A 17,668-nucleotide genomic window follows, 5' to 3' on the forward strand; every position below is an offset into this window, starting at 1 on the left:
AAAATTACTTTAAATTTTTAATTTTTGACTATGAGTGTCTAAACTTGTAGTGGAAATTAAATTTTAAATGCCTTGATTTATTTTGGGAGTGTTTTCTATATATTATCCAATGTCTTATTTGTTCAGCTTTTAGTCCATAAATGACTATTTGATTCATGCAAGTCCAGATGTCAGTTTTAATGGTAGAAATAAATAGGTCAATAAATCTGCCTTTATTCTGCCTTGAAAATTTTAACTTCAAGAAAGGAATATTATTTTAATAGGAATTTATTGACAAAAATGATAAATTATTGGTGGGTAAAGAGAATATCATTTCCATAAAGACAATATAGGTGCATTGCCAATGAGGTTTCAAATGTGTTTACAAATGCTGTCCTTTCACAGGGGAGAAATGTCTCTACATTAACCAAAAACCTTTCCATTTGAAATGTTAATAATCGCCATCAGAGTGAGTAAAGATTGATAACCGGTATTATTTTCATGGGTTTTAGGAACAGTATTGCCCATGCCTAAATGTATGGTGGAAGAGAAGTACAATAAAAAAGTAAAAATAAAAACCAGTTCCCTTGGAGTCGATTCTGACTCATAGAGCCTCTATGGGACAGAGTGGAACTGCCCCATAGGGTTTCCAAGGAGTAGCTGGTAGATTCAAACGGCTGACCTTTTGATTAGCAGCCTGCACTGTTAACCACTGCACCACCAGGGCTCCAGAAATATAATAGTCACCTATAAAAGTAAAGTTTATCAGTTATCTTTTCCTAAGCACCACTCACTACTGACAATAGTGGAACTGTATATGGGAAAGATGGACTTCGCACTCCTCGAATGCCTATTATTTACTTGGTCACAGATTTCTGTGGTTTTTAAAATCAATTCAGAATAAAACTTCCATGAGCTTTGAGAGGTGCATTTTTTATTTGATGTTTTATGGATAGTTTAACTATTAAATTACCATATGCTATGTTAGAGATTTAGGGAAGATAGGACTCCTTCCTTATGTGAAATCACTTGAAAATACGCTGTGTGTATGAGTGTGTGTGTTTATACATTCTTCATGAGAGTGTCTTCTTACATTTAATTCCCCAGATGTGAAATATTAGTTTTACTGTATGATATCATGAGGGAAAAAAAAAAAAAAAAACTGAAGATAAATCATCTTGAAACTAATGTTGAATTAACAGTTGGTGCTTTTTTGAGGTTAATACAGAGAAAATTGAGTAGATATGGTTTTTGCCCTGTAGCACACAAGCTTTAATAAACATGAATACTAAATAAAAATGTAAAAAAGACATGCATATTATTGTAAACACATCCAAGAAAAAATTATGGAAAGAACTAAAATGATAGATAGGAAGATAAAATGTCATCACTACACCAATGTGCCTCATTCATGGTCAATGCGCTGGAGCTGTGCTACAATTTTTTTAAACATCCAGGCTGGCAGAATATGTGGCAGTTTTATAATAAGACTGTTTTATTTCTTTTGCTGATAAACCTTTTAAGATAAGATACAAAGAGAGCCTACCTCCTTTAGAATCATAGATTTGCTGAGCTACAGTGTAAGGAAGGACTTTAGAGATTATTCTTATTTGTTCTGCTGCTCATTGAGTAATTCCTCTCACAGGATGCCGTGTTAGATAGACAATCCCTATTTGTTTTCAAATGTATATAAAACACCTACTCTTTTCCAGGTATTGCGTTAGGTATATATGTTCTGTGACTAGGAAGTCATTACCTATTTTGAGCTCTATCAGTTCAAATATTGTTGCTTAATCTAAAAGCAGATATATCACTTTAAATTCCTACCATTGGCTTGGGCTAACCTTCTGAAACAACATAAAATATTACTACTCACACAAATCTCCACGTTAGAAGACGGCTAATTTATTTGTCCTGACTCTTCCACTCTAAAATTTAAATATTATTTTTTTCCTAAACTATACCTCATAGCACATACTTTGAAAATTACTTCAGTGACCATTTCACCATTATTAATATGCTTTTCTTAAAGTAATCAGACGACTAGGCATAATATTGTGCATATGCTCTGAACAGAACATAATTCAGTGAAAATTATTTCTTTTTCGTATGTGGACTTCATTCTTTGCCTCATGTGGCTTCATATTCACCTCTTGAAAACTGCTGGCTATGTAAAGAAATTTCCATTATTCTTCTGAGAGGCCATTGAGAGAGTGGACCTGAATATGAGAAAACATAAAGAAAGAGAGAGATAATGCATAGGAGAACCAGGATGCCTAGATTGACAGCCAACACAAAGGGCCCTGACAAGTGACTGAGGCCATATTGAGTCTTCCTGCCCCGGGAGAGCTTCTTTAACCAGAATCAAATGGATCAGAGATGAATCAAGAGTGCTGACCCCTGCCTGATTTCATGACCTAGATATTTATGAGCAAATAAGAAAATTATTATTTGAAGTCACTAGGTTTGAGTGTTTTGTTAAGCAACAACAGACCATTGAGTGTTTTGTTAAGCAACAACAGACCATTGAAATGCTACAAAAGCAGTGAGGCAAGAGATTTTGATAACTGATGACAAATCCCCTTCCTCCATGTTCAGCATATCCCATGGTTCATGGTCTGCTTTTGTGCCTCCAAGTTGTATTTCCTACAAAATGATATTACTGGGGTTACACAGGACACTTTTATCAAAGTAATTATTATAATTTGAAAGTGAATGGATTAAATCAAAGCAAATAATGAGAAACTTTTATTTCTGATGATGACAGGAGTGAGTTTATCCTGATCAACAAATCACCCTCCCATCCCATCTCAACTAGTATCCTGTGCTCCAGATCTGTGGCAACAGAAGCAAATATTTAATATACAAGGCTTTTTCCAAATATGTAGAAAAGAGGGGCTATTAATAAGTATATCTTCTGCTTGTAAACACCCATTAATAATCAGAACGTGGAATGTACAAGTATGAATATAGGAAAATTTGAAATTGTCAAAAATGAAATGGAATGCATAAAGATCAATATTCTAAGCATTAGGGAGCTGAAATGGACTGGTATTAACCATTCTGAATCAGACAGTTATGTGGTCTACCATGCTGAGAATGACAAATTGAAGAGGAATGGTGTCACATTCATCATCATAAAGAACATTTCAAGATCTATCCTGAAATACAGTGATGTCAGTGATAGGATAATAGCTGTACATCTACAAGGTAGACCAGTTAAAATGACTATTATTCAAATTTACACACCAACCACTAATACTAATGAAGAAGAAATAGAAGATTTTTACCAAAATCTGCAGTCTGAAATTGATCAAACATGTAGTCAAATGCATTGATAATTACTGGTGATTGGAATGTGAAAGATGGAAACAGAGAAGGATGAGTAGTTGGAAGATATGGCCTTTGTGATAGAAATGATGCCAGAGATCAAGAGATAGAATTTTGCAAGGCCAATAACATAAACTGTGACTATTCACATGGACCTCACCTGATAGAATATGTAAGAATCAAATTGACTACATCTTTGGAAAGAGAAGATGTAGAAGCTCAACATCATCAGTCAGAACGAGGCCAGGAGCCGAATGTGAAACAGACCATCAATTGATCGTATGCAAGTTCAAGTTGAAGCTGAAGAAAGTTTTAGAAATGCCCATGAGAACCAAAAGTATGACTGTGAGTATATCTCACCTGAATTTAGCAACCATCTAAAGAATACACTTGACACATTAATTGGTAATGACTGAAGAACAGACAAGTTATGAAATGACATCAAGGACATCACACATGAAGAAAGAAAAAGGCCATTAAAAAGACAAGAAAGAAAGAAAAGACCAAGATGGATGTCAGAAGAAACTCTGAAACTTGCTGTTGAACGCAGAGTAGCTAAAATGAAAGGAAGAAATAATGAAGTAAAGAGCCGAACAGATGATTTCAAAGGAAAGCTTGAGAAGGCAAAGTATTATAATGAAATGTACAAAAATCTGGAGTTGGAAAACCAAAAAGGAAGAACACCCTCAGCATTGTTCAAGCTGAAAGAACTGAAAAAAAAATTCAAGCCTCAAGTTGCAGTATTGAAAGATTCTATGGGTAAAATATTGAACAAAATAGGAAGAATAAAAAGAAGATGGAAGGAATGTACAAAGTCACTGTACCAAAAATAATTGGTTGTCGTTCAAACATTTTGGGAAGTAGCATATGATGAAGAGCCGATGGCGTTGAAGGAAGAAGTCCAAATTGCACTGAAGGCATTTGTGAAAAACAAGGCTCCAGGAATTGATGGAATACCAATTGAGATGTTTCAACAAATGAATTTCATGCAGGAAGTGCTCACTCATCTATAGCAAGAAATGTGGAAGAGAGCTACCTGGCCAATCACCTGAAAGAGATCATATTTTTGCCCACTCCAAAAAAAAGGTGATCCAACAGAATGTGGAAATTACTGAATAATATCATCAATATTACACACAAGTAAAATGTTGCTGAAGATAATTCAAAAACAGTCAAAGCAGTACATCAACCGAGAACTGCCATAAATTCAAGCTGGATTCAGGAGAGGACATGAAATGAAGGTTATCATTGCTGATGTCAGATGGATCTTGGCTGAAAGGAGAGAATTCCAGAAAGATGTTTACCTGTGTTTTATTGGCTATGCAGAAGTACTCGACTCTGTGCATCATAACAAATTGTGAATGACATTTCAAAGAATGAGAATTCCAAAACACTTAATTATGCTCATGGGGAACCTGTACATATACCAAGAGGCAGTCATTCAAACAGAACAAGGGGATACTACGTAGTTTATAGTCAGAAAAGGTGTGCCTTACGGTTGTATCCTTTCCCCATACTTATTCAATCTGCATGCTGAGCAAATAATTTGAGAAGCCAGAGTATATGAAGAAGACTGCAGTATCAGAATTGGAGGAAAAACTCATGAACAGCCTACAATGTGCAGATGACACAACCTTGCTTGCTGAAAGGGAAGTGGACTTGAAGCACTTACTGATGAGGATCAAAGACTACAGCCTCCAGCATGGATTGCAGTTCAGCATGGATTGCAGTTCAGCATAAAGCAAACAAAAATCATCACAACTGGACAATTCAGCATCATCATGATAAACGGAGAAAAGATGGAAGTTGTCAAGGATTTCATTTTACTTGGATCCATAATAAATGCCCATGGAAGCAGCAGTCAAGAAATCAAAAGAGATATTGTATTGGGAAAATCTGCTGCAAAAACCTCTTTAAAGTGTTAAAAAGCAAAGATGTCATTTTGAAGATTAAGGTGTGCCTGACCCAAGTCATGGAGTATTCAGTTGCCTCCTATGCATGCAAAGCTGGGCGATGAATAAAGAAGACTGAAGAAGAATTAATTCATTTAAATTATTCTGTTTGCAAAGAATATTTAATATATCATGGACTGCCAGAAGGACAAACAAATCTGTCTTGGAAGAAATACAGTCATAATACTACTTGAAAGCAAGGATGGTGAGACTGTCTCATGTATTTTGGATGTGTTGTTAGAAAGGACCAGTCCCTGTAGAAGGACATCATGCTTGGCAAACTAGAGGTCCAGTAAAAAAAATGGAAGACCCTCATTGAGATGGGTTGAACAGTGGCTATAACAATGGGCTCAGATTTAGCAAAGATTATGAGGTTGGCACTGGACTGGGCAGTGTTTCATTCAGTTGTACATGAGATCGCTATGAGTCAGAGCCAAGTCCACTGCTCCTAACAATAACAATCTTCTGCTTACTCAGGAGATGCCTCCTATATCAATGTTTCTGATGCCATAACAGAAGCAGCTGGTTTTCTCCAAATATCCATGCATCTTTTCTTCTTTAGGAGTGGGATTCTGATCTTTTTAAACTGGTATATGGCCAGTCAAAAAATACTACATTCCCCACCTCCCTTGAAGTTATCAGTAGTTATCTGACTATATTCTAACCAGCAGAATATAGGTAGAGGTATTATTTGTGACTTTCAGCAAACATGCTTATAGGAAGGGTATACACTCTGCTTGCTCTCATTTCTGCTGACTGGAATATGTACTACCTTGCTGGAGGTCAAGCAGCCACTTTGGACCATGAGGTGTAAGCCATGTCTTAATAATGGCAGCAACACATGCAAGAAGCAGCTTTTTTTCTTGAAATCACAGAGATTTATTTTAGCCCTAGGTTGTACACATAATTTTAATCACAACTAAAGAGAAAATGAATGCATACTTTTTTTTTTAAGCCACTGTCAGTTTGGCGTTTCTGAAATATGCTACCAAACTTAATATTCCTTGATTCTGTGGGTTTTGCTCAGAAAACAATTTTTAGAACTCAGATGATCAGGCATCTAGATTAAGTTTAAGAAGTTTTTTTTTTTTTTTCTTTTGTATGACTATTTTCATTGTCTGCATCAATGAGGCCCATAAGCCAATGGAGCATATCAATAGGAAATAGCTTATTCTTTTACTGAGGAGATACTGAAAGTGATGAAAGATACAGAAGTATTTTAACATTGACTTTTCCAATAAAATGGGTTTCTTTTTTAACAGCTGATTGGTCAACACATACATCTCAAAAACAAAAACAGAAGTAACACAATTTAAAAATAATGGGCAAAGACTATAAAGAGACATTTCTCTAAAGAAGATTAAAAAAAAAAGCCAACAAGTACATGAAAAGATGTTCAGCATTATTGATCACTAGGGAAATGCAGAATAAAACTACAATGAGATAAAAAAAAAAAACAAAAACAATGAGATACTACACTTCAAACTCACTGAGAGGGATAGAATCCAAAAAGTCAAATAGCAAGTGTTGATGAGGATCTGGAGAAACTGAAACCCTCAAACACTGCTCTTGGGAGTGTAAAGTGGTGTAGGTGCTTTGGAAACAGTGTGGTAGTTCCTCAAATGATGAAACACAGTGTTACCATATGACCCAGCAATTCTACTTTAGGTAACCAACCAAGAAGAATGAAAACATATGTCCACTCAAAAACTTGTGCCTGAATGTTTACAGCAACATTATTCATAATAATCAAAAGGTGGAAACAACCTAAAAGTTGCATCAACTCAAATGGATAAACAGAAAGTGGTACATCCATAAAATGAGTATTATTTGGCCAGTGAGAGGAATGAAGTACCGATACGTGCTACCACATGAATGAATCTTGAAAACACTGTGTTAAGTAAAAGAAGCCAGTCACAAAAGACCACACACTATGTGATACAATTCTTATTAAAATCCAGAACTGAGAAATTTATAGAGACAGAAAGGAGTTTAATGGTTGCTTAGGATTGGTTTAGGGGGTAAATAGGAAGATGATAGCTAAAGCATACAGGGTTTCTTTTTGAGGTGATGAAAATGTTCTAAATTTGACTGTGTTAATGGTTGCACATACCTGTAAATATATTAAAAACCATTTAGTTGTACACTTTAAACAGATGAAGTGTATTGTAAGTGAATTATATTCTGGGTATATATATATATAAAAGAACTAACTGGTCAGGAGAGTATATTTTGATTGACATGGTACATATTGTAGAGGTTACTAGGAATTGAAAAATGTGGAGAGAACAATAAGTTATTTCCATTTACATCTCAAACAGATTTAAAATATCCATTACATTCTACTCAATGTCTGGACCTCGGCATCCCATTGTTCTAGCTCCAAATATTTCTTCTCCAACATAATCATCAACCAAAAACCAAATTGCATGGTTTTGGGCTCCAAACCATAGATTTACAGCATTCATTGTACCTATTGGGATTTCTTTTGTGTCGTTCCCTTTTTCCTTTAGGTTTCCTTAGTTTAAGTTTCCCTAGCTTTTGACCAGAATAAGCCCTTCAGAATAGATGTTTAGATAATTACGTGGAAATAATGATACTGGGTCAAAGGAGTTAAAGGAGTAAATTTTAAAGAAGAAGGTTCTACGTCACCAAACATCAATACTATTAAGAAGTCAAAAATTTTGCTGAGAATTCTAAGACAATATTGTGATTTTATTATCTGAAATGTTCTTTCAATATTCTGATTTTTAAGAAAGCATTGGTTCATAGATAATATAATATGAATAATGATAAAAAAAAGTCCATTGCCATTGAGTCAACTCCGACACATAGTGACCCTATAGGAAAAAATTAAACTGCCTCATAGGGTTTCCAAGGAGCAGCTGGTGGATTCAAACTACTGAGCTCTTAACCACTTTGCCACCAGGGCTCCAATATAAATATATACTACAGTAAACTAAGGAGAATATTTAGATAATCTTGTGAATAAGACAACAGAGGTGATCGTAGATATCACTCATTGAAGCGTGGTTTAAAAGAATTAGTGGAAAAGAAGGTTGTTTGGAGATACATACTGGGCCTAAAACCCACAGAGACGGTGGTTGTTAGGAAAAAAAAAAAAAATCACTGTTTTCCCAAAAACAGATAACCTCTAGTGGGTAAAAAGTTGAATCTGACCAATTTATATATGTAGAAAAATTTTATTATAATTTGACTGATTTCTCAGCAATGGCTTTTAAAATAAATGTTGTTTTAGAAAATCTTTGTAAAAGGGCACAGAGGATATTCGAGAGATAGAAAAGAAAGTCTATTTCTGAACGTCTTACAAGATCTAAGAAAACTGGGTAAAGGACCACAGAATGCAGCTACAGAACACTGCAGGGCTGCCCGGTAGTAAGGAATTTAGGCTGTTTATGATTTTGCTCTGATTCTTTATTTCACACTGTTTCACAATGTAATTTCAAAAATATGGTTTCCAGTTGTGTGCAAGAAGTGAGGGATTGAAGTCATTAACCAGATAAACCTGCTTCTGCAAATGTATTACTAACTTGGGTTATCTAGATAATTCAAATGTATTTTCTTTCCATAAGTAGACAATTATTTTTCTGTTATTGAGGCTTGGCATGGGAAAGACATTTTTTAGCTCTGCTTTGTATGTGTCTGAGGTATGAAGAGTGCCATTTCGTGAAATAACAATTCCTTAAAACTGATTTTAAGGCAAAGCGCTGTACTGACCTGCTCCTTTGGCTGTGATTGGGATCCGCCCATTCCATGTTATCCTCGAGGCTTTGTTCACTTTTGGGAGCTTGCTGATTGCCCAGTCCCTGAACATATGCTTTCAAAGGAATGCACCCCCTATGTCTGGTTTCATTTCCTTTGTGTCATTCACCATACACATCACACAATTATTTTCCAAATACAAATGCCAAAATGAATATTTTAAGGATATGGATGATGAAAAAAATTCCTTCAGAACGTGTGCTTTTATTTTGTTAAAAAAATAAATAAAATGATGTAAAGACAGACAAAATCCCAAGGAAGCTAGAAAATAGGGAACTGACAGCTCTGCAGGCTGTGCTGCCATCGCTAGTCAATTCCTTCTGGAATTGTAAGTTAGAAGCAAAAACCCAGTCTTTAAATATATTATGAATCATTACTTATTCCCTTTAAACAGAATCAAAGTAAAGAAAGTATATCAATACATTTCTAATTATGATTGTTCATCATCTTCCATCTTGGCCCAAATTTTTACATTAACCCTTTTACCCTAGTGGAGAATCAGGAGACAGACTTTATTTCACGTACCTCTTCTTGGACCTCATCTATTTCAATTTTTTTTATTGACAGGGAAACATCTGTGTTCTCTTCCCTTTTACCTTAGTTCTTGAATTTGCCTTCAGAAATTGTACAAGGAGGTTGATGGAGAATTTCTTGCCCCCCCGGTCTTATTCCTTCCATGATTATTTCCCTTTTAGTAGATGATAAATCTACCAGTTAATTTGGCTGAAAAGCTTAGAGTCAGCCTTGATTCCTCTCCTTATCTAATAATTCACATCTAATCCATTAACAAATCTACTCTACATGACCATCAAAACAATACTCCAAATCTGACCACTTCTTACCATCACTGCCATTGCCACCCTAACTCCAAGTCACCATGGTCTATCACCTAGATTATTGCCATATCAAGTTTCGCTTTCTCTTTACTCTTTCTGGCATGACTTTTCAGCATATACTCACGTGGCTCACTTCTTTATCTCCTTTAGGTCTCTGTTGAATGTCACCTATACGGGAAGACTTACTTGACTACCCTGTTCAAATAGAATCTCTCCTGTGTCTACCACAGCATTCTTAGTCCCTCATCCCTATTTAATTTTTTTCCTTTGTACTTATCACCATCAAATGTACTATGTATTTAATTTATTTGTTTTTTCTCTTTATTAAAAATAAGCACCCTTACGTCAGGTAGTTTTTATGGTTTTGTCTATTTACGAATTTCTTGTCTGACAGAGAATGCACTCGATTGATAGTGATTCAGTCAGAGACTTCCATTTCTGGAGATGAAGGAGTAACTTTCTGAACTAGCCCTTCTACTATAAACAACTAGAAAAGTGGACAAAATGAGGGAAACGAAAGGTTTCAGGTGTTGGTCAACAGGCAGCACAGTATTAGAAGACCTTGTGTTCTTTCTGGATTTTTGCAAAATAGTACTTTCTGGCTCATGGTTCATGCAGTGGAAGCCTGAGTATAGCGTGGTAGACATGCTGAGCTCAGAAATTTGCGATCAGAGTTTTGGTAAGTAAAGGAACTGATGCCTGTGTTGTGGAATATCAGAGAAGAGAGAACTATGCAGAGAAAGAGATCCAGAGATCTGCATAAAGATTTCCTTGAGACTTTGTCTGAATGCTAAGCTGCATATGCAAAGGGTAAGATTTCACAGGACTGTGCAAATAACCCAAAATTGGGAAAAATCACCACCAGGGATCTCTAAACTGAATAAGTTCCAAATTCTTGAGTTCTGGCCAGCCAGGGTGGAGAGACTTTATTAAGCAGCCAGAGAAAACTCTAGCCATGACAAAGCAGTAGGGCTAAACTAGACAGAGCTACACAAGTGGTAAACATGTTGGGAAATTTTTTTTTTAATTACTTTGTAAGATCATTAGCTATGTAAGTTAAATAATAGCAATATGAATGGCAGATGTACCACAGAAATAAACTGTATGACAATAATATCAAAAAGGACGAGACTGGGGACTGTGACAAGTTAAAGATACATATTTACACAATAGATGACCAATTAAAAAATAAGAAAAAGAAAGTCAAAAATGCAATACAATACCAAATATACATAATCCAAAAGATGTTAGGAAAATAAAAACAAAACAAAACTATGAAGCAAATAGTAAACCAATGGCAAGGAAAGATATAAATTCAACTATATCAATAATTAAATAGAAATGAATTCAGCATATCATTTATAAGAGAGAAATTCTTAGAATGGATAAAATAAAGCAAGGCCCAACTGCATACAATCTACAAGTAACAGTTTAATAATGAAAAACAAGTGTTTTAAAAGTAAAGAGATGAAAAAGGTATACCTTTGTCATGGATTGAATTGTGTCTTCTCAAAATGTCTGTCAACTTGGCTAGGTCATGATTCCCAGTATTGTATAATTGTTTCCCATTTTGTCAACTGATGTGCTTTCCCTAATGTGTTGTAACTCCTATTGCTATAATACAATGAAATGGATTAGTGGCAGTTATATTGATGATATCTACAAGACAGATAGTGTCCTGAGTCAATCTCTTTTGAGATATAAAAGAGAGAAGCAAGCAGAAAGACATGGGGACCTTATACCCCCAAGAAAGCAGTGCCAGGAGCGTAGTACATCCTTTGGATCTGAGGTTCCTGCGCTGAGATGCTCCCAGATCGAGTGAAGATTGATGACAAGGACCTTCCTCCAGAGCCAACAAAGAAAGCCTTCCCCTGGAGCTGACACCCTGAATTTGGACATGTAGTGTACTGGACTGTGAGAGAATAAGTTTCCCTTTGCTGAAGCCATTTGCTTGTGGTATTTCTGTTATAGCAGCACTAGATGACTAAGACACCATGTAAATTCTAATAAGAAAGCCGAGTGTTTATGTCAATATCAGGCAAAGTGGACTCTAGTACAAGGAATATTACCAAAGATAAAGGTGACATTTCTCAATGATAAACGACTAAATTAAACAAGAAGCCATGACGAGCCTAAATGTTTATGAACCAAAGGACAAAACTTTAAAAAAATGTAAAAAACAACAATAAGCCTAGAAGGAGAAAAAGATAGATCTACAATTAAAGTTGGTAATTTCATTAGTCCTCTTAGTAATAGAACAAATATTCGGAAAAACAGGAAGTAGATAGAAGAGCTGAATGATGCTATCAACCAATTTAACCTCATTAACATTTATAGAACACTATACCAACATCTGCAGAATACATATTACTTTCAATTGCACATGGAACATTAAAAAAAAAAAAATAGACCATATGCTTGGCCATAAAATTCTCAATAGATGTAAAAGAATTGAAATCATTCAGAATATATTCTCTGAAAACACAAAATTAAATTAGAAATCAATTAAAAAATATATCTGGAACATACCCAAATATTGGAAAATTTAACAAAATACTTCTAAATAACACGAGTCAAAGAAGAAATATAAAAGAAATTATAAAATATTTCACACTGACTAATAATAAAAACACAACGTATCAAAAATTGTAGGTTGCTGCTAAGGCACTGTTATAAGAAAAATGTATGCTTAGATGCTGGTATTAAAAGAAAGGTTTCAGATTAATGATGTAAACTTCTAAGCTTGTAAAAATGTCTGTTCTACCAAAAGCGATCTATAGATAAAATGCAATTCCCATCCAAATTCCAATGACATTTTTTAATGAGATAGAGAAACAAATCACCAACTTCATATGGAAGGGAAAGAGGCCCCAGTTAAGTAAAGCATTACTGAAAAAGAAGAACAAAGTGGAAGGCCTTACTCTACCTGATTTTAGAACCTATTATACTGCCACAGTAGTCAGAACAGCCTGGTACTAGTACAACAACAGATACATAGACCAATGGAACAGAATGGAAAATCCAGACATAAATCCATTCACTTATGAGCAGCTGATATTTGACAAAGCCCCAGAGTCAGTTAAATGGGGAAGAGACAGTCTTTTTAACAAATGGTGCTGGAATAACTGGATATCCACCTGCAAAAAAATGAAACAAGACACATACCTGACATAATGCACAAAAATGAACTCAAAATGGATCAAAGACCTAAATATAAAATCTAAAACAATAAAGATCATGGAAGAAAAAATAGGGACAATGCTAGGAACCCTAGTACATGGCATAAACACTGTACAAAACATTACTAACAGTACAGAAGAGAAACTAGACAACTGGGAGTTCCTAAAAGTCAAACAGCTATGCTCATCCGAAGACTTCAGCAAAAGAGTAAAAAGATTATCTACAGACTGGGAAAAGGTTTTTAGCTATAACATTTCTAATCAGCATCTGATCTCTAAAATCTGCATGATACTGCAAAAACTCAACTACAAAAAGACAAATAACTCAATTAAAAAAATGGGCAAAGGGTATGAACAGTCATTTCACTAAAGAAGACATTCAGATCGCTAACAGATACATGAGGAAATGCTCATGATCATTAGCCATTAGAGAAATGCAAATCAAAACTACAGTGAGATTTCATCTCACTCCAACAAGGCTGGCATTAATCCAAAAAACACAAAATAATAAATGTTGGAGAGGTTGTGGAGATACTGGAACACTTATGCACTGCTGGTGGGAATGTAAAATGGTTCAACCACTTTGGAAATCGATTTGGTGCTTCCTTAGAAAACTAGAAATAGAATTACCGTATGATCCAGCAAGCCAACTCCTTGGAATATATCCTAGAGAATTAAGAGCCTTTATACAAACTAATATATGCACACCCATGTTCACTGTAGCACTGTTTACAATAGCAAAAAGATGGAAGCAACCAAGGTGCCCATCAATGGATGAATGGATAAATAAGTTATGGTATATTCACACAATGGAATACTACGCATTGATAAAGAACAGTGATGAATCTGTGAAACGTTTCATAACATGGAGGAATCTGGAAGGCATTATGCTGAGTGAAATTAGTCAGTTGCAAAAAGAACAAATATTGTATAAGACCACTCTTATAAGAATTGGAGAAATAGTTTAAACAGAAAAGAATATTCTTTGATGGTTATGAGAGGGGGAGGGAAGAATAGAGGGAGAAGGGTTTTCACTGGTTAGATAAAAAATAGATAGTGGATAGGAATTATTTTGGGTGAAGGGAAGGACAACACACAATACAGGTGAGGTCAGCACAACTAGACTAAATAAAAGCAAAGAAGTTTCCTGAATAAACTGAATGCTTCCAATGCCAGCATAGCAGGGGCAGGGGTTTTGGGACCACGGTTTCAGGGGACATCTAAGTTAATTGGCATAATAAAATCTATTAAGGAAACATTCTTTATCCCACTTTGGCGAGTGGCTTCTGGGGTCTTAAACACTAGCAAGCAACCGTCTAAAATGCATCAATGGGTCTCAACCCACCTAGAGTAAAGGAGAAAGAAGAACACCAAAGATATAAGGTAATTATGAGTCCAAGAGACAGAAAGGACCACATAAACCAGAGACTGCATTGGCCCGAGACTGCAAGAGCTAGATGGTGCCGACTACAACCGATGACTGCCCTGACAGGGAGCGTAACGGAGAGCCACTGAGGGAGCAGGAGAGCTGTGGGATGCGGACCCCAAATTCTGGTAAAGAGACCAGACTTAATGGTCTGATTGAGAGTAGAAGGACCCCGGAGGTTATTTGTCCCCATACCTCCTGTTAGCCCAAGACAGGAACCATTCCCAAAGCCAACTCTTCGGACAGGGATTGGACTGGACTATGGGGTAGAAAATGATACTGGTGAAGAATTAGCTTCTTGGATCAAGTAGACACATGAGACTGTGTTGGTATCTCCTGTCTGGAGGGGAGATGAGAGAGCAGAGGGGGTCAGAAGCTGGCCAAATGGACATGAAAATAGTCGAGGGAAGGAGTGTGCTGTCTCATTAGGGGAGACCAATTAGGAGTATATAGCAAAGTGTGTATATATATATTTGTATGAGAGACTGACTTGATTTGTAAATTTTTACTTAAAGCACCATAAAAATTTAAAGGAAAAAGCAGAAGGCTAATGAATATCAATATATTTTTGATTGTGAGGATTTATGTCATGCGAATGAGATGAGATGTCCCAAGAGCAAATTTCTTTACTTTTCCAGAAACATGTTAAACTAATGCCCTCGGCTTTTGTTTCTCCCCCGTTATGGATTAAATTGTATACTCCCAAAAGAGACACCTTGAAGTCCTAACCCCCAGTATCTGTGAATGAGACCTTGTTTGGAACTAGGTTTGAGGATAAATCAAATCTATTTTTTTTTTTTTTATCTTATGTATTACCAAATTCTGCTCTACTTCTGTTCTAATACCAGCTACACGTGTAGTGCTTCCTCCTCTGATCCTAGCTATCCAGAGCTAGATCAGACCTCACAAGTTATAGGGCACAGTCCTCCAAACTGCCAAGTCTGCCCAAGACCTTAAAAATCAACCACAAGATTGGGAGTCTACGTGACACCCTCATTTCTGAAATTGTTTTTGTTGTTGTTAGGTGCTGTCAAGTTAGTTCTAACTCATAGCGTCCCAGTGTACAATAGAACAAAACACTGCCCAATCCTGCACTATGCCCAGTCATTGTTATGCTTGAGCCTGTTCTTGCAGCCACTGTGTCAATCCTTCTTGTTGTGAGTCTTCCTCTTTTTTGTTGACCCTATACTTTACCAAGCATGGTGTCCTTCTCCAGGGACTGATCTCTCCTGACAACATGTCTGAAGTATGTAAGATGTAGTCTCACCATCCTTGCTTTGAAGGAGCATTCTGGTTGTACTTTTTCCAAGAAAGATTTGTTTATTCATTTGGCAGTCCATGGTATATTCTTCTCCAACACCACAATTCAAAAGCTTAAATTCTTCTTCTGTCTTCCTTATTCATTGTCCAGCTTTCACATGTATATGATGCAATTGAAAATACCATGGCTTGTGTCAGGTGCACCTTAGTCTCCAAGGCGACAACTTTGCTTTACAACACTTTAAAGAGGTCTCTTGCAGCCAATTTGCCCAATGCAATGCGTCTTTTGATTTCTTGACTGCTGCTTCCATAGGTGTTGATTGTGGATCCAAGTAAAATGAAGTCCTTAACAACCTCAATCTTTTCTCTGTTTATCTTGATGTTTTTTATTGGTCCAGTTGTTAGTATTTTTGCTTTCTTTATGTTGAGTTGCAATCCTCAGTACTGAAGGCTGTGGTCTTTGATTGTCATCAGTAAGTGCTTCAAGTTCTCTTCACTTTCAGCAAGCAAGGTTGTGTCATCGGCATAATGCAGGTTGTTATTGAGTCTTCCTCCAATCCTGATGCTCCATTCTCCTTCATATCGTCCAGCTTCTTGTATTTTTTGCTCAGCATACAGATTGAATAGGTATGATGAAATGATACAACCCTGATGCACACCTTTCCTAAATTTAAACCACTCAATATCCCCTTGTTCTGTTTGAACAATTGCCTCTTGGTCGATGTACAGGTTCCTCATGAGCACCATTTAGTGTTCTGAAATTCCCATTCTTCACAATGTTATCCATAATTTGTTATGATCCACACAGTTGAATGCCTTTGCATAGTCAATAAAACACAGGTAAACATCTTTCTGGTATTTTCTGCTTTCAGCCAAGATCCATCTGACATCAGCAATGATATCCCCGGTTCCTTGTCCTCTTCTGAATCTGGCCTGAATTTCTGGGAGTTCCTTGTTGATATACTGCAGCAGCTCCTTTTGAATGATCTTCAGCAAAATTTTGCTTGCATGTGATGTTCATGATTTTGTCTGATAATTTCCTTATTTGGTTGGATCACCTTTCTTGGGAATAGGAGTACATATGGATCTGTTCCAGTCAGTTGGCCAGGTAGCTGTATTCCAAATTTCTTGGCATAGATGAGTGAACACTTCTAGTGCTACATCCATTTGTTGAAACATCTCAACTGATATTCTGACAATTTCTGGAGCCTTGTTTTTCACCAATGCCTTCAGTGCAGCTTGAATTTCTTCCTTCAGTACCGTTCCTTCCTGATCATATGCTACCTTTTGAAATGGTTGAATGTTGCCAATTCTTTTTGGTATAATGATTCTGTGTATTCTTTCCATCTTCTTTTTTTTTTTTTTTAATAATTTTTATTGTGTTTTAAGTGAAACTTTACAAATCAAGTCAGTCTGTCACATATAAGGTTATATACACCTTACTCCATACTCCCACTTACTCTCCCCATAAAGAGTCAGCCCGCTCCCTCCTTCCAGTCTCTCCTTTCATGACGGTTTTGCCAGTTTCTAACCCTCTCTACCCTCCCGTCTCCCCTCCAGACAGGAGATGCCAACAAAGTATCAAGTGTCCACCTGATACAAGTAGCTCACTCTTCATCAGCATCTCTCTCCAATCCATTGTCTAGTCCCTTCCATGTCTGATGAGTTGTCTTTGGGAATGGTTCCTGTCCTGGGCCAACAGAAGGTTTGGGGACCATGATCGCCGGGATTCTTCTAGTCTCAGTCAGACCATTAAGTCTGGTCTTTTTATGAGAATTTGGGGTCTGCTTCCCACTGTTCTCCTGCTCCCTCAGGGGTTCTCTGTTCTGCTCCCTGTCAGTTGTGGCCGGGCATCATCTAGCTCTTCTGGTCTCAGGATGATGTAAGTCTCTGGTTCATGTGGCCTTTTCTGTCTCTTGGGCT

This window comes from Loxodonta africana, chromosome 4, assembly GCF_030014295.1.
Source record: "Loxodonta africana isolate mLoxAfr1 chromosome 4, mLoxAfr1.hap2, whole genome shotgun sequence".
Taxonomy (NCBI): Eukaryota; Metazoa; Chordata; class Mammalia; order Proboscidea; family Elephantidae; genus Loxodonta; species Loxodonta africana.